Source organism: Vicugna pacos, chromosome 3 (assembly GCF_048564905.1).
Source record: "Vicugna pacos chromosome 3, VicPac4, whole genome shotgun sequence".
Taxonomy (NCBI): Eukaryota; Metazoa; Chordata; class Mammalia; order Artiodactyla; family Camelidae; genus Vicugna; species Vicugna pacos.
Genome location: NC_132989.1, coordinates 32,087,994 through 32,106,178, shown reverse-complemented (window position 1 = coordinate 32,106,178; position 18,185 = coordinate 32,087,994). Strand labels below are relative to the sequence as shown.

General features: G+C 37.4%; 1 protein-coding gene and 1 long non-coding RNA gene across 8 annotated transcripts in view; one reads left to right on the top strand and one right to left on the bottom strand.

Annotated features, from left to right (window-relative positions):
• The window catches only part of LOC107034508 (uncharacterized), a 340,267-nt gene that overhangs the window by 280,783 nt on the left and 41,299 nt on the right, over nucleotides 1-18,185 (bottom strand). The window lies entirely within an intron of this gene.
• CCDC192 (coiled-coil domain containing 192) overlaps nucleotides 1-18,185 on the top strand; it is a 175,509-nt gene that overhangs the window by 132,089 nt on the left and 25,235 nt on the right. The window contains exons 7-8 of one of the 6 annotated variants that reach the window (XR_012069835.1): nucleotides 2,536-2,637; nucleotides 2,984-3,063. The exons of 4 other annotated variants lie outside the window; for them this stretch is intronic. The gene's annotated coding sequence lies outside the window, so the exon portion shown is untranslated. Of the gene's footprint in view, nucleotides 1-2,535; nucleotides 2,638-2,983; nucleotides 3,064-18,185 lie in introns of those variants that run through there. One more of the 6 variants, XR_012069828.1, reaches the window with a different exon arrangement.

Below are 18,185 nucleotides of genomic sequence, written 5' to 3'. Positions count from 1 at the left end.
TTCCATGTCTCTGAGTCTGTTTCTGCCTTTGCTTGCCTTTTGTTACCCGGAGAGAAAGTGTTCCTCCTTCCATCCAAGGTTCCATCCTCCTACTAGTGCTCCAGACCCATGGTTCTCACCTTCGTAGGTATGTTACCATGTACCCTATTGCACACTTGCATCATATCCTCGTTGCTAGCTCACTTCTATCTGCATAGGCACATGTTGGTATCTCACAACTCTGCAAAAACTTCCTTTGATTCTTCATCACTCAGTACCTTTCTCCCACTCTTATTCTAAAGTAAACAACCACACACAATGTCTTCACTTTCTCACCCGCCTCCCATTTGCTGTTTAATCCACCTCAGTCTTGTTCTCCCCACCCCCAGTTAGATGATCATATTCAACTGGAAGTGCTCTACTCAAGGTCAGACCCAGTGTAAACTTCTGTGTCCATCCTACTTGAATTCAAAGCATCACACAACACAAATGATTACTGCTTTCTTCTTGATACATTTCTACGCTTGGCCTATGTCAAACCACAGTCCTGATTTTTCTTCTTCCTTATTGGTTACTTCTCTAATTTGTTGAATTCTACTTTAAAGAACCTCTGAAGACCTTCGAGACCTAGTCCAGGGCCCCCTCTTCCTCTGAATCTTCAGTTTTTCCCTGGATTGTCTCATTCATTCTCATGGTTTTAACTATCACCTCTAGTCTAGTAATTCCTAAATTTGTATCTCCAGCCCCTCTCTCCCTTTAACTCCAGATTCACATGTCTGTAGGTGAACTTTACATTTTCTCTTCCAACCTAACCACGTTTCAAACATGGTTTCACCTTATCTTCTCCCATCTTAGGCAGCAGCACCACCATCTACCCTGTTATACAAGCTATATAAATCGGTAAAAAGAAGTTACAAATTGGGATAAACACAGTACAGAAATTAAATGGAGTTCTATGATAAGGGATGGAACAGAAGCAGAGAACATGCTGATGAGGCATATCAGCAAAAAACTTCTTTAAAAGGAGATGACATTTCAACTGAAACACAAATTATAAGAATTAGTCAAGCATACAGAGAGGCAGAGGAAGAGCACACTCCAAAAGGAAAGAGCAAACACAAAAATGTCTCAGGAAAGCAGTTCAATGCATTTTCGTAATAGTAACAAACCTAATATCCCTGAAGTGAAGTCAATGAGCAGGAGGAGAGCAGAGGAAGAGTGTGTAAAGACAGGCAGAGACTAGATCAAACATAAGTATTTCAATAGGCCAGGTGAGGGGTAGAGGGGGCATGGACCCGAGAAGTAGAATTGGAGAGAATGGATTTAATTTGAATGTTTTATTGTCATACAATACACATAACAGAATGCTTATCATTTTAACCATTTTCAGGTGTACAGTTCAGGGGCATTTAATACATTCACAATGTTGTATAGCCATTGCCACTATTGATACCCAAAACTTTTTCATCATCTCCAACAATTCTGTACCCATTAAACAATAACTCCCCCTTCCTTCCAGCCCTTGGTAACCTCCATTTTATTTTCTGTCTTTATGAATATGTCTATTATAGGTATTTTATATAAGTGGAATCACATTTGTCCCTCTGTGTCTGGCTCCTTTCACTAAGTATGTTTTTAAGGTCCATCCATGTTGTAGCATGTATTAAAATTTCACTCCTTTTATGGCTGAATAATATTCCATTATACGTATATGCCATATGTATACATATATGCCTTTTCTTTATCTAAAATTGATGTAATCTTTATTTTGGAGATAAAACTAGTGAGATGTGGTAATAAACTAGATGTGGAGGTGAAAGAAGGAGATGAAAGTAACAAAGATGAGTCCTAGGATTCTAACTTGTGAAAATAAGTAGCAGAAGATAAACTTAATAAAATTGGGAAGACTGAGAAGGATATGCCTTTATCCCAAAGTTAATTAGAATTCACAGCCAATGGGATGGAGGAGGAGAACTGAAAGATGAGGCCCCCAGTGGGTCTTAACAATAAATATGAGTTAACCATGATGAGAGATATGCATGACAGGTGTTAGAAAATAGAAAATTCAAAAAGAATAGACCAAATGATGTAAGTGTTGAAGATCTTGGTTTTATCTCTTTTCCCTGGACTATCCTTCCCTAATTCTTCATGTCCCCGTCTAGATTTTTCCTGATCTTCAAGGCCAAAGTGAAATGCCCAGCTCTTCGGACCCCTTTTAAGGACTGATTTATGCTCGTTTTTAAAATGCTCTTTTAATGTCATTTACCATCTTTTAGTTCCCCTAACAATTTTTGTCCATATCGTCTTGATTATACCATAAGCTCTTTGAGAGCATGTATTACATCTTTAGCATATTTGCATCCTCCCACAGCACCCAGTACTACTGTCTTGCATAAAGAAAGCTGTCAACAAAGGTTGGTTTTCAGCCAAGCATCACTATCGTGAATGAGAACAAAAAACGCTGTGCAAATTACTAAGCCTAAAACAAGCCAAGAGGCTATACAGAATGATTGCTACCACAATTATCATTTGAAGATCTTTCTTTCTTTTTTTCAGAATTAGTTATCTGATGCTATTACATCACGTTCTGGAGCAACAGAGAAATCCTCTTAAGTTATGAAGTAAATACCACAGACCCTCACTATCTGAAAAGAAAAGGTAGACAATCTTGAGATAACTAAAGGGCTATTTTTTATTGCTGTCATTGCTGTTTTGTTATGATGTAAACCTAAACATCAGAAAGATTTAATTCCTGGATGGAACTAGTAGCACAGAAAAGGACAGAGGTAGTCATTTTTTCTAACTAATATAAAAATTGGTTTAGCATCTAAGATGCTGACATTAGCTGAGATCTAGCTTAGATTTCCAAATGCCTTAAAATAATCTAAGTGAACTCAAAATGTATTCCCATAATAATCACAAGTATTTGCAAGTGTGTATATAGATTTCAGATACATAGGTAATCAGAAGAGAATTTAAATTTTACCTTCACTAATTCTAACAGTTCACCTGGCAACTAACAGTGAGATCCTCTGGCATCATCTTATCATTGTCCAGTTTTCTCTGAAGACATGGCATTGTTTTACAAGATGTTCTAAAGAGAACCTAGGTTATTACAGATTTAAAAAACGGATTTGGAAATCTGTATTATAGTTCGTTGAAAATGCAAATAAAGATTTTTAAAAAGTCAAGGGTCTGGTTAAATATAAACTCAGGCTTAGGAAGAGAAATAGTATAGAGTAGGTTTATATGAAAGCAGAAGACCAGAGAAAATAATGCTCTTCATTGTTCTGAGTGACAAAGAATTGGCAGGAATCCAAATACCTCAGGAGTCAAGATTAATATTAAGTATATCTGTCAACATCCTGTTTGAAAATCTCAGCCAGGATCTGAGGTATCTGAAAACATCCAAAGGGGGTTTCGCCTAAGAATGAGTCATAGTCTCTGTAACAGAAAGCCCTAAAATATCAGCATAGATGTTAGAAGTAAAACAGACCTTAGTGATCATCCTGTCCAACTCCTGTGTTTTACAGATGAGAAAACTGGGGCCCAGAAAACTCTCTCCACTCTGCAGTGCTGGGAGGCACCAGGAAGTAGTGGACAGAATATGGACTTTGGAACCATACAGAATTAGGTTCAGATCCCAGTTTGGTTACTCAGACAAGCCCCTCATTATCGCTGAGCCTCAATTTCCTCACCTGTAAAATGGGAGTAGCTATTTTGCAGGGTGGTCATACGATTATGAATATTGTACATAAAGCATCTGGCACATAGAGAATCAACAAATGTCAGGTCTTATTACCCCAAATTCCAGGGTTCATGGCAAAACAAGGATGCGCACCTCAATCCAAGTGTGTCTTCAATATACTTTTAAAATAAAATTCAAAAAGACATATGCACCCCAATGCTCATAGCAGCATTATTCACGATAGCCAAGACATGAAAGCGACCCAAATGTCCATCAATGGATGACTGGATAAGGAAGATGTGGTACATGTATACAATGGAACATGACTCAGCCACAAAAAAGAAAAAAATAATGCCATTTGCAGCAATATGGATGGAACTGAAGATTGTCATTCCAAGTGAAGTGGGCCAGAAAGAGAAAGAAAAAATGCCATATGACATCATTTATATGAGGAATCTAAAAAAAACAATCATGGGGACACAAATGAACTACTTATTATTTGTACCCAGGATGACTGATTTCTTGAATATGTGTAAGCACATTTGACTGGCCTTTATGATTGGATTACTGCGTTCTATTGACACCTATTTTGTGGTTGGCTTTATTCCTTTGATAACTATGAAAGTTTAAAAAGCTAAAACTCTTATCTGTTCTTAGAAACAATGATCAGTACATATACGTAAACTAAAAAAAGTGGCAGTATACTGTATATATTTACGTGCAATATCATATACATATATATATATACACATACCTTTAGAGATTTCCCTAGTAAGCAAATCTCTCAAAAAAAAGGGTGAGCAGACAAGGTGGTAACCCTTCTATAAATACTTAGGCCTTTAATAATCTGGAAATATCAAATAAGTCAGTCAGCACTGTATAAAATGCCAAACAGAACTTCTAAATTTTTCCAGAACTTCAACATAGCAAAGGATAGTTCAACACAAGGGGTAGAAAGCTGGTAACTTTGGGGAAAACGCTTCTAAATACAACTGAAGGAATCTTTCTGAACTTAATCTTTCATACTTAAGTATGTGTGGGGATAGGGTGTCATTGTTACAGCTGTGTATGCTAGAGCAGGTTTTAGAAACTATACAATGGCCTGGTTTTTTTTTTATTTAACTATAGTTGATTTACAATACTGTGTTAGTTTCAGGTATACAGCTTCAGATTCTCTTCCATTATAGGTAATTACAAGATACTGAATATAATGCCCTGTGTTACAGTAAATCCTTGTTCTTCATCTATTTTATATAGACTGGTGTGTATCTGTTAATCTCATACTCCTAATTTATCCCTCCTTTCTCCCCTTTCTCCTTTGATAACCATAAATTTGTTTTCTATGTCTGTGAGTCTAATTCTCTTTTGTAAATAAGTTGATCTGTATTTTTTTAGATTCCACATATAAGTGATGTAGGATATTTGTCTTCAACTTACTTCACTTAATACGATAATCTCTAGATCCATCCATGTTGCTGCAAGTGCCAGTATTTCATTCTTTTTATGGCTGAGTAATATTCCATTGTATATATATACTACACCTTTATTTAGTCATCTGTTGATGGACATTCAGGTTGCTTCTATGTCTTGGCTATTGTGAACAGAGCTGCTATGAATATTGGGGTTCATGTACTTTTTCATCTTAGTTTTCATCTTTTCTGGATAGATGCCCAGGAGTGGGACTGCTGGATCATATGGTAACTTTATTTTCAGTTTTTTTAAGGAACATCCATACTGTTTCCCATAGTGGCTGCACCAATTTACATTCCCACCAACAGTGCAGGAGGGTTCCCTTTTCTCCACATTCTCTCCAGCATTTATGATTTATAGACTTTTTGATGATGGCCATTCTGATGTGAGGTAATACTGTAGTTTTGATTTAATGGCCTTTTTTTAATTCAATAAAATTGCATTAGATTTATCTGACATTTAATAAGGAGAAAACCCCCCAAACCTTCAAAGAGTAAACGAATTATAGAGAGAGGTAAAGAAAGATTCCTGAAGACTTTATAATTTGTAAAAGAGGCCCAGCTGAAATGTTTATTTGTCCTAATCAGCTGTCTGCACTGTGTATGTACATGACATAGAAACACAGGCCCTACCCCTACCACTTAGAGGATAGACTTGATAAATTACAGACAATCTGACTGCTCAGATCCTTTAGTCCTTTCTAATCTTAACTCACTTGTATGAATATAGTCATTAGCCATGATATGTTAAAGGAAGATGGACAATTTAAATTTCTACAACCAGGCATCTACTCTGCTAATTACCTTTTTAGGATCATCCCCTTGAAATTAATATGAATGTCTTATATCGAAGTAGGATTAAGTCAATAAGCAAATACCATGTAACTAGCTTCTCTTAGTTACTATTCACAGGTTGTCTCCAGGTGCCTAGAGTTCGCAATATGGTAACAAAGAACTGGATAGCTATGAAATGTAGGAGATACACAGGATTTTGGAACTAGAAAGAATCTTAACAAGGCCACAAATTAGCCTACAGGCTAACTCTAGCCAACCAGAGTGTTTTAATTGTTCTCTAAAGTATTGTCCGGTACAATATGTTAGATATTTTGCATTGGTTGCAACTATTTAACAATCAGATTTCACATTACAAGCCGGATTTAGAGCTTCCCTTGAAAAGTCAGACACTCAGGCAATAGTGGGTCTGAATTCTTTCCTGGTAACGTTCAGTTAGAGCTCAACAGTGCCAGCCCCTTATTCCACTAGCACCATCTACCACCCACTGTCCTTAACTTCACAGCTCCTGATTTAGTCTTTTACAGAAGAGAAAAACCAAAACCCTGAGAGATTAGAAGACTGAAGCTAGCTCCAGAACCCAGATGTCCTAGTCAACAGTGCCTTTCCCATTTTAGAGAGTCTTTAATGAGTATTAGTTTGTTGACTACGTCCTAAGAGATAATTAAACACAAAAATACAATCTAGAGCAAGATTTTTAAGAAATGAAATCCTTAGGTAAAAAGCAGTGTCACCTCAGACAAAATATTACTGACCATGAGTTGTTACTTAGCTTGATCTTAGGGTACAAACATACTCTTAAGAGGAAGACTAATTGTTATCAGGCAATTTGCTTTGTATGATTTTTTTAAATAAAGATCTGTAAACTGGCTTTATTTGGATTTCAAATGTTAATATACCAAAAAAAATCACTTGGAAAATTAGTGAGATTTAAATTCCTAGGCTCTTTCAAAAGACATTATGATTGAGTAGATCTGTATTGAGATGTAGGAATTTTCATTTTTGATGATTTAACAGGTGATTTATTACATTTACTCATCAGACTTTGATTTCTTTCATTCTGATCTTAAGCTCCAGACCTTAATCGTGGCACTATGTTCCCCTTCATTCAGGAAACAGAAATTTCCTGTGGTCCCTGATTCTTTTTGTTCTTTTTCTGTATTCTCTGCTTTGTGGTTTGTGGAGGGGGAGGGGGAACAAAGACGATATCATGATCCGTGCAGTACAAAGGCTCTGAATGTAATTAACTAAATGTAGTTGCTCAACCTGAAAGTTTTTACCACAGTGACTAGGTTACTAATATACAATATCTCCTACCATTCCTTTTTCCAAAGAATGGCTGCTTTGAATTGAAAAAAAAATTTCAATTCAAATTGAAAAATATTTTCGTTTATGAACCAAGTCTACCAGAAAATTTTGTAACTTTGGTTTAAAACTTCAAGTCAACCTCTCTTTTGTGTTTCTTCCCCAGAACTAGTGTTCTTTTAAGCTCTCATACTTTATCTTCTATACCTTTTAAGCAGACTTTTTAATATAATCACACAAGCAAAATAAAAACTGTTACACAGTAGTTTCTTCACATGTGACTATTATTTGATTCCACCTAATTGAACTAGATGTTATGTGCTATATGATACCAGAATCCATTTAAGTTTATCTTACTTAAAGACATTTTTAAAGAGAAAAATTCTATGTTCAATCCAAAAAAAGTGAAAAAAAAAATCAAACAAAAAATTAGTTTCTTAGAGGAAAGACACTGCCAAAAAGGAAGATGCTGCCTGTCCACAATTAAACCATACGGAAACTCTGAAGAAGTAGCACCACATTACAGAAGGCAAAGAAGAATATGAAGAAAAACTTCATCAAAGCATTGAGTTGAATTCCCAGTAGGATGTGAAAATAAAGCTCTCAGGTTATGAGTGCTAACAATAGAGCAATTCTTGATGTGAGACCAGGCATATCTAATCAGGACACTCTTAGAAGAGGAGGTAAAGCCTTGGAGGGTTTTTAATATTATCTTTGGAAACCAAACTTCTGGATATATGGAATAAAACAGTTTTAGAAAAAGTGTTTTCTTTTTTCAGGTTTCCTCTTAGGAATTAGCCTTTAGAGAATTTTCTCATTCCTTTATCTTTCAAAATGTTGCATTATAATGGGAATTCTACCTGAAGAAAGTACTTTTATAAAAATCGTTGGAAAATGGGAAAATACTTAATATATTTTACCTCATAAGTAACTTTTATTACAATAGAACATGAGTTAATGTGCTGCAGAAGTAATTAATTTACAGGATTCTATCCAGTTATTAAAACCCCTCTTGATATCAAAGGAGCAGCTTAACGCACTGGGTAGTGTAACAGTAATGTAACTAGAGCTAACTTCAGCTTTATCATTAACATACGAATTTAGGAACTGGATAGCTTAAAAACATTCTAGAGAACTTTTTAATGGCCTCAAAGAGTTCCTAAAATGGTCCAATTATCAGCTAATAGAGGGGACCTGAGTTAGTTACTTGATTCAGAGTTCTCTATATAATAGTTTGTTTATATGTGCAGTAATCTAAGAAAAAAACCCTGAAATCATGCCCTACTTTAGACAGCAGTAAGTAACCTGTTTTGCAGGAGTAAGAAGGTGGGGGAACAAGGGGCAAGTAGGACAGAGAGGGGATAGGCATGAACACAGCAATCAAGTGAGAAGGTAGTCTGAGCCCATGGAATACTGAGGATGTGGAAGGGCAGGCCTTGTGGGGGAGCCCATTCCCAGCTCTGCACCGAGCTCACCATCCTGCTGACAGGCTTGGGAAGGGGGAAAGACGGCACTCTGACTGAAATGGCTCCAGGGTAAATCTGTAGCAGTTCAGTACTTGGGACAGAGTTCTGGTTTTCCAATAACCCTGTGGTTCCAGGACACATGAGTCCGATCTAATGAGGACAGATTCGTGCTGTGAGCAGGAGTCCCTGACCTCAGTGTTGCTTTCTCTGCGGCGCCTGTTCTGAATTCCAGGGCAGTGATAACAGTCGGAGAGTGAGTTCAACTAGCTTTTGAGGAAGGAAATAAAAAGTTAATGAATGAGGAATGAGTCACAGACATGTTGTGAAATTTGGTTCCAAAATTATAGAATGCTGGTAATTTTTACATTTCAGAGTAAAAGGTAGGAATTATGTCTTCATTTTCCTGTTCTTCATTTTTGGGGTGTAGAGGGACTTCTTTCCAATCAAACAAACGTTTAATACAGAGATGAAGAGAGGACCACAAAGCAACCAGTCTAAACAGATGTTGGCTGGAGGAGAGGAAGGTGTGCAGGCTGCATGGTGGGGAGGGTAAGGCAGAGAAGCAGAGAAATAAGCCCTGCTCTGAGGCTGCTGACCGGGCCCAGCAGGCACACGGTGTCCACAGGAGAGGAAATTAGTTGACAGAGAGTTTTTGGGACGACAGGGGTGCTAGCTGAGTCGTAAAGCTGCAGTGTCAACAAGCCGGGGGCCTGTTTCTGAACTTAAGGACATAAACACAGCTTCAACTGGCAGCCGTAAATGTAAAAAGTGGTCACACACACATACAAAGAGGAAAAGGATCAATGAGGAAAAGTTGCTGTCCCTTCAAATCTGACCCCTCAGCAGAGAAACTGCTCATTTGTGGGCTTGTAGGAGCTCAGCTTAAAGACTCAGGCCTGAACTTGACCTTGCAGGACTCAATATTTATAGTATTTTTTTTAATGTAGAAAATTCTCAAAACAACCTGCATGCTTATCTTTGAATATTTACCCAAATACCCTGGATGTCTGGATGTCCCACTGAACTTGGCAATGGGCATAACAGGGGACAGGGGTTCTGGACCCTCCTTGGTGGTTATCAAGTTCATGTTTCCATTAACACTTAAGTAATGACTTCTGATCCCCAACAAAAGCTCCCCAGGCAGTTCCAAAAAGCACCTGCATTCACAGGTGTTTACTATACTGTTCAGGTGTACCATTATTTGTCAGAGACATCTCAGCATTTGCCTTGAATCTCTAGTTCTCAGGAGAAAGAGTAGAGAATGGAAACAGAAAAACCGGGATCCGAATCTCAGCTCTGCTAACCCTAGTATTTGTTTGTGCCTTAATTTCTTCATTGCTCTAAAACTGGAACAGTGCTACAAGATTTTGTTGAAAGAAGCATATGGAAACTCCTGAACCATGAGTGTTCCATTCCTTCCTTTTCCTGAAGGTGTCTGTTCCTTTTAGAAATGCAACATCCTAAACTCCGATGTACAAGTACAATGGAGTTATGTTTATCCTACTAGTTATAAGAGAGTAACTAAGGCCAGTTCAGACTCGACGGGAGAGGAATCAGATTCCACTTCTTGATGGGGTGTGGCCAGTCCACATTTCAGAAGAGCATGCGGGACAGGACATATTGCTGTGGCCATCTTTGGAAATTCTTTGCATCACCCAATTTTGAAGGCCAAATATTGACTGTAGATAGCCTGTTGGTATTTTTTGGTAACAAATTCCAGTTTCTCCTCAGGCAGACAAATGTTTACAGAAGACTAGTACAAAGGATTTTGGATTCAGGAAAACAAAAGAACAGAACACATTAAAATTGTAAAACACTCTCACAAAAGCACCTATGACTATGACAAACTGACAACGTTCCTGAGTCATGACCTTGTGGACAGAATTGCCTAGCTTCCTACAGGCCTCACTAACAAGTAAGAGGGATAGTGTAAACCCTTATATTTAATTAGGTTTTCTTTAAAATTATTTTTTATTAAAGCAGTGCTGTATAAAGTTGATACTGCTTTATGGCTCACGTCTTACTAAATAGCCTCTTTTCTGAAAAATGACTGACTTGAGAAAGAAATCTTTGAATTTCTAGGTTCAACTTTTTTTCTCCAGAGAACACAGAATTTGGTTTAAAAAAAGTTTAAGTCTTTAGAAGCTTTAAGCAGAAATGTAAAAAAGTCTAGACAATGGGACATGACTTAAAATTATAATCAATTTTACTCCACACGATAAAATTGAGCATCTATTTGCAATAAACAAAAAGATGTATTCCTTACTTCCATGAAGCTTATATAATGAAACTCATTCCATGTTGTTTCACTGAAATGTTCCTCAAGAAATCAAACTGTTTTGTTAAATCATAACATTGCTAGTAACAGCATGAAAAATCATTCTATTCCAAATGGCAAAAAATCAGTTGTTCTGAAAAATCATAAAGGCATGAATAATCATCAGTGATTAGTGTTATTTTTGGATAAACCTAGGCCAAAGAAGGAACATTTAGGAGGTTATTAGCAAAATTCTCTCTCACTTGTATTTTTATTAGTGATTAGTAAGAGTTTTTGCTGATGACAATATATATGTGAGGTGATGGGCGTCTTGTGAACATATGTGCCCTATGAATGACTGAATAGAAAAGTAAACAAGTATCAAGAGTCTGAAAATTAAGAGAAAATTGAAGAGTCATTAGTTTAGATATGAAAAGTGAGCACAATTAAAATTAAAACAAAAATTAAATAATTACTGAAGGGTTGAGAGAAAGGAAGCCCCAGAGAAGCTTGAGGAGGAACACAGCCACCAAGAATCTTCCTCTGTGTTCAGCCAGCCAGGCACTCTTCACCTTGTGTGTGTCCCCAACTCACACATCGCTGACGGTTCTCAAATCCCATCACCCAGAAGCCATTGCAACATTCCAACCCTATTTTCACTTGGTCCCTTACTGACCTACCAGAGCCCAGACCCTGTGCTTCCTTCCTATTATGGCCCTTGACTGTGTTTTACTTTGCATACTTTCCTAACTGTCATATTTGTAAGCTTTGTCAAACCCAAGTAACCAGTCTACCTTCAGGACCAGTCGGTCAACAACAAAGTCAAAGGAGAAATGAGTAACCTTGTTTTCCCAACATGAAAACACGTCCAGCGAAATGAGATACAGATGAGGGTATCAGGGTAGTCAGGATGAAATCTGTGCAGTTCCCTCACGGTATTCTTTTTATAAAGATCCTTGGAGCGTATTCCTGCACCAAGGCCGAAGTTTCAAGTAAGCAACACTAACCAGGCACCATCCCCAGCCTTAGTTCAGCAAAACCAAAACCAAAACAAAACAACTCCGTTTCCCTGACCTCTCTCCTCACACACGTTAGCTGGGGAGCTGGAGGCCCGGTGCAGCACCACAGACAGATAATGGTCTTAAATGGTTCAGACAAGGTGGTCAGGGAGCTGGTAAACAGCTTACTCCTCAAGTAGGTCAATACTAGTGTAGGGGAGGAAAAGCTTTTCTCCTACCCTCTCAGTTTAATTTGCAGCCTCCAGTAGCTAAACCTAACAAAAGACAAATTAACAGAAGATACGTATATAAATTTACTTGATGTTAATATTTTTACATGACACCAAAGCTCCATGGAAAAGCAGCAGTTAGGCCTAAGAGCTTACATACCATTTAACAAAGAGTGATGCGCTGGAGACAAAGGAAAAAGAATTTGGGCTTTTAGGGGCAATAAACTGTGGCAGGGTAAACGTATAGGGGGAAATTAGTGGAAGATGAGGGTCATTTAGTAAGGTTGGTTTGTACATATTCATCTCAGCATTCCTGTCTCCAGAGATAAGAATAGTACAGGAAGGGACCTTTCTCATGAGAAATGTATGCTCTGCTTTCAGGCAGAAAAGGGGAGGGGAGAGTGCCCTTCGTACATCTGCTGTTTCTCAGTTTCCTTCAGCTCAAAATTATTAATATGTCAAAGCAATATACTTTGGGGCAGCATGTCCCAATCCCCTTCATAAGCTACCAAGTAAAACCTGGAATCTTTTAAGAATGTTTTTTGCAGATGAACAACAAGTTCATATTATATAACACAGGAAACTATATGCAGTATCTTATAGTAACTTTCGGTAAAAACTAATATATGTATATTCATGTATGATTGAAACTTTATGCTATATACCAGAAATTGACACAACACTGTAAACTGACTATATTTCAATAAATATATATAAATAAAAATAACAAAAATGTTAAAAATAATAAATTAAGGCAGATATATCACAGTAAAAATTTTTTTAAAAAAGAAAATTTTTGAAGAATGAGGCTGGGATCTTCTGTATCAAAACACCTTTGGATGTGACAGAGAAAATCAGAATCCTGAGCCCATCCCAAATCAGTTGAATTGGAGTATCTGGGGGTTGTCCCAGAATCCACGTGTTTAGCAAGCTTCCATACAATTTTCAGACTTTTGGTTTCTTGCAGCACAGGGCTGATTTCACACACTGTGAGAAATGTCTACAGTGTGTGGCCACTTGCTTTTGATGCGGCGTGTATGGCAGAGTTCACTACCACCCTCACTAGTCCCCTTCACTCATTCACATTTACCTGACTGGCCTATGCAGGAATTTGTGTTCTCAACCCCTGGTTGAGAGCCTTCTGGGGTTTGTGATGAGGGAGGACCGGCAGCCTCTGAAAAATCAGACTTGCTTAACAGATGTTTCCAGAAACCTTTTCTGCCTAGTTACTCCAGTTCAGTAACAAATGCAGGTTACAAATGTACCAGCTCTAATATGACAGACGGCTACTTCTAGTCTCTTGGGACTTGGGAAAAGATTATGGCCCTCCTGAGTACACCCCAGAGCTGTCAGCAAGCTGTCCAAGAACTGATTCCCAGAGACTTGTCCTTGTTTGAAACTGAAAAGGGTATCAATATAAAACATCTTTATGTCACCTCTTCTACAGCTGCTGAGAAGTCATTAGGGAATTTCAGAGGCAAAACTAGGACAGTTTCCCAAGATAATGCTAATTCTGACTCTTGGGAAACAGAGGATGGGGGAAATGTCACAGGAGTAAGAGAAAGGCAATGCTGCTTGAAATTAACAAGCATCTACTTGAAATCAGTGACTCTCGACGAAACCACTACATACATCCACCTAATCAGAGAAAATTTTGATAAACATTTTTACATATAAGCCCATTATTCTTATGTCCACCAAAAAGAGTACTTAACAAATATTTCATTAATAATATTAACCAAAATTTTAAGCAAGATAAAAATTACCCATAATCTTATGGTCCCAACAAAATTTTTTCATTTATCAGTTCTACACAAATATATTTACATGTACTTATTTTATCATCAAAATACTATATTTTCTGTTCCATTTTAATAAGATCTTTTAAACTTCATTACTATGGGGATCCCAAATATGATGAATAAATCATATGTATAAGAGAATAATTGAAAGGAATATAAATCTTTACCAATAGTAACCAAATAATCTAGAAAGAGCATAACAGCAGGAAGCTATGAATCAGTCTTTTCCATTCTTGGTCTGACATTCACAACATGCTTGTTAAAAAAACTTCCTGCCCTCAGTTAAACAGTTTATTAAATGCTCTTCAATTTACTTTCACAAACATTCCTCACTGGGTCATCACCCCCGGTTTTCACATACCTATCTGTACACATTCATGGAACATATATCATGCTTGGCAGTGAAAGTCAAGTGATGCATCCACTGTTAGACTGGTCTTCAGCAGAGTATTCAACACTCTGCATGACTATAAAGTGAGAAGTAAGTTCTCACAAGAACTGCTGCCTGCCATAGCTTTAGACAGTTTTCTGGGGTTCTGTGGCATCACAGAGGCAATAACCTACTGAGCAATCAGCACTGGTATTTTTATAAGTGATGATACTAGTTATCCTGGGCAGGTCAAACCACTAAGTACCCTAGTGCTTCAGTGATTAATTTGAGTGTGGGGATCAAAATTCTTACTTATCTTTAGTCGTTCTAGAGCATGTGAGTTTATCACCTCTATTTAGCTTTATTGCCTCTAACAGTCAAGACTCATGTGGTTACAAGTATTAGGAACACAAATGAAATTTGCTTAAATAAAAAGAGAAGGTAAAGGCTTTCGTAATAAAATTCTCAGGCATGACTAGGTCTAGATGCTTGGATGTCAGTGGGAGCCAGGACTCTGTCTCTTGTCATCCCACCCTGCTTTCCTGCCCAGTGGGTTCATTCTCAGGCACGTTCTTTCCCTTGCTAGATCAAAATGGACACCAGAGGTTCCACATCTACACTGGACATGCGTAGCAACCCCAGTGGGATAAGAACTCTTAGAGTAATCTTACCTAAGTTCTGCAGTTCACTCTCGTAGAATTTTTTTTGAATGAATCATTATGATTGGATGATGTAAAGTTTGGGATGGGCATGCCTGGTTCACGTGAACACCTGTGGACCTTGAGTAAGGTCAGCTGCACCAAGTTCTACAGCCTGAGAGCACAAGTGGCAGATGACTCAAAAACTGGGATGGTGTTACTAATGATAGGACTACCTGATAGAAACAGACAAAAAAATAGCTGTCCACTACAAACAGAAATGCTAAACACTTGATCCCAAGTCTAGTCTTATGTGACCAAACTATAAACCAGTAGTTTTAAAAGAAATAAAATCCAAAGAAATAGACATGTCTATTAAAAACATTTGTGTATGGAGATGTAATATACAGCATAAGGAATATGGAGAATAATATTTTAATAACTTTTGTATGAAGACAGATGGTTACTAGACTTATGATGATGATCATTTCACAATGTATGCAAATGTCAAATCACTGCGTAGTATACCTGAAACTAACATGATATTGTACATCAACTGTATTTCAACTATAGGAGCAAAAAATATAAACAAAGAAAACTGTTTTGTTCTAAGGAGGCAGCTAGTTATTTTTACTAAATTTAAATGAGTGAATGTCATCATGATAAAAAGCAGTTATGATGGGTAGAATAATGACTCCTGCCACCAAACAAGTCCTCATCCTGAACCCTGGAACCTATGAATATGCTACTTGACATAGCAAAAGAGACTCTGCAGATGTGCCTAATGTTAAGGACCTTGAGATGCAGAGATTATCCTGGATTATCCAGGTGGGCCCAGTGTGATCTCATGAGCCCTTACAAGCAGAAAACCTTACCTGGCTGTGGTCAGAGGAAATGTGACCATGAGGAGGGAACAGAGAAACACAACAACTACTGCTCTGAAGACAGAGAAAGGGAACCAGGAGCCAAGGAATGTAGGCAGCCTCTGAAAACTGGAAGAGGCAAGAAATGGAATCCTTCCTAAAGCATCCAGAAGGAAGGCAGCCCTGCCGTCATACTGTTAGCCCAGTGAGACCTATGCTGGCTTTCTGACCTAAAGAACTGTGAAAAGATAAATGCATGTTTAAACTGCATCTGTGGTCATTTGTTAGAGTAGCAACAGAAAACTAATACAGCAGTTAATATGGCATTTTCTTATATCCTGTGGTCTCAATTCTCAGGACTTGATCAGTTCGGACCACTTGGAACAACTCAGAATAAAGAACCTCATTTTGGCAGAGACATGTAATGCTCACTGAGTACAGATGTGTCATCTACCCTTCCTAGTCTTTGTGCAGTTAGAGAGGGTCAACAATTTTCTCTGGTCAATGGATTAGGAGTTTAAGTAACATGTCAAGTCCCAGGCTGAGACAATGAAATGCCCCTGCACACCCACCTCCCATCTCTTTGGTTCTCTGCCTGTGCAAACTGGAAGGCTCACGTTGAGATGATGGTGCCACAAGAGACAAATGTCCTGCATCCCTGAGAGTCTGCTGATGACAAGCTGCCTGCAGAACCACTGGACTTGTAACAGATTTTGCATCAGCGAAAAATAAATTTTAATATTTTAAACTACTGAAGTTTCCAGGTTTGTTTCCACAGATGAACCAACTCTATCCTGACTGGTAGACTTACTTAGAATAAAGCTATCCCAAGAGACAAAGAATCCAACCTATTAATAATAGTTTAGCATTAAACACTACTTCCTAACTCTCTCTTATTAACGTGTTAGGTTATATCTTCTACGCCTCAATTTCCCTACACATACAACTAGGAGATAAGCAATTTTACATAGCACTTGAGAAAAAACTGAGTGTCATATAAACGACCATTCCTTTTATTTCTACTATTCATATCATACAAAATGAATTTTAATTTTGGAATAGAAAGGAGTTTTACATTTTATTAAGAAATAATACTTTTGTTTTTCTGTCATTAACTAGTAATGATAATGTAGGTATTAAGTGTTCATGTCAAGTTATTCAATGGAAATTTGTACATATATGATGAAAATTGCTTTTTTCTACCAAAATTTTACATTTAAGATACTTGCCAAAATAATAATGAACCTTAGCAAAACAGCATACTGATATCCATCTAAGGGTACAACTGACATGGAAAAGTAAACTATAGTCTGTAAAATTTTCCCAAGAGAATTGAAACGCAAAAAAGTAAACTGAAAGCGCAGTCTATTTTAAAGTAATGGCTTAATAGTTTCCATTTAATCATCCAAGGTGTTAATAACAGCCCAAAAAGAGAAGACCCAATTCCTCTACTTCAAATGATGGAAGAGAAAACTGAGGACTACAGAAACTATGCCACTAGCCAACAGGAGAAAGATAATACATGAGAGCAAATATAAGTGCAGGTAGAAAGTAGCTATTTTGTTAGTGGCAAGCTATTTACATGATCAAAAATCACATCATTTTTTTATTGTGGTAATATACAAAATTCACCATTTTAACTATTTTCATGTGTACAATTTGGTGGCATTACATACTTTCACATTGTTGTACAACCATCATCACCACCATCCATCTCTAAAACCTTCCCCTTATCCCAAACTGATACTCTGTATCCATTAGATAACAACTCCTCTCCCCTAGCCCTTGGTAACATCTATTTTATTTTCTATCTCTCTAAATTTGACTCTTTTAGGTACCACCTATAAATGCCATAATAAATATTTGTTCTTTTGTGTCTGGCTTATTTCACTAAGCAAAGTATCTTCAAGCTTCATCCATGTTGTAGGTTGTCAGAATTTCCTTCCTTTTTAAGGCTGAGCAATATTCCTTTCTATGTATATACTGTATTTTGTTTCACCATTCACCTGTCAATGGACATTAGGATTATTTCCACATTTTGGCTCTTTAGTAATTTAACGTTTCACTTTTTGAGGAATTGCCATACAGCTTTGCACAGAAGCTGCACCATCTTACATTCCCACCAGGCAATGTGCAAAAGTTCCAATTTCTCCCTCCATATCGTTGCAAACATTTGGTATTTTCTGGGATTTGGGGATGGTTTCTCCTTGTTTTGATAACAGTCATCCTAATGGGTGTGCAGTATTATCTCATAGTTGTTTTGAAAAAAATCACCCCATTTTACTACTGAGAAGTCCTACCACTGCCTTTTTTTTTTTCAGTTTTTAC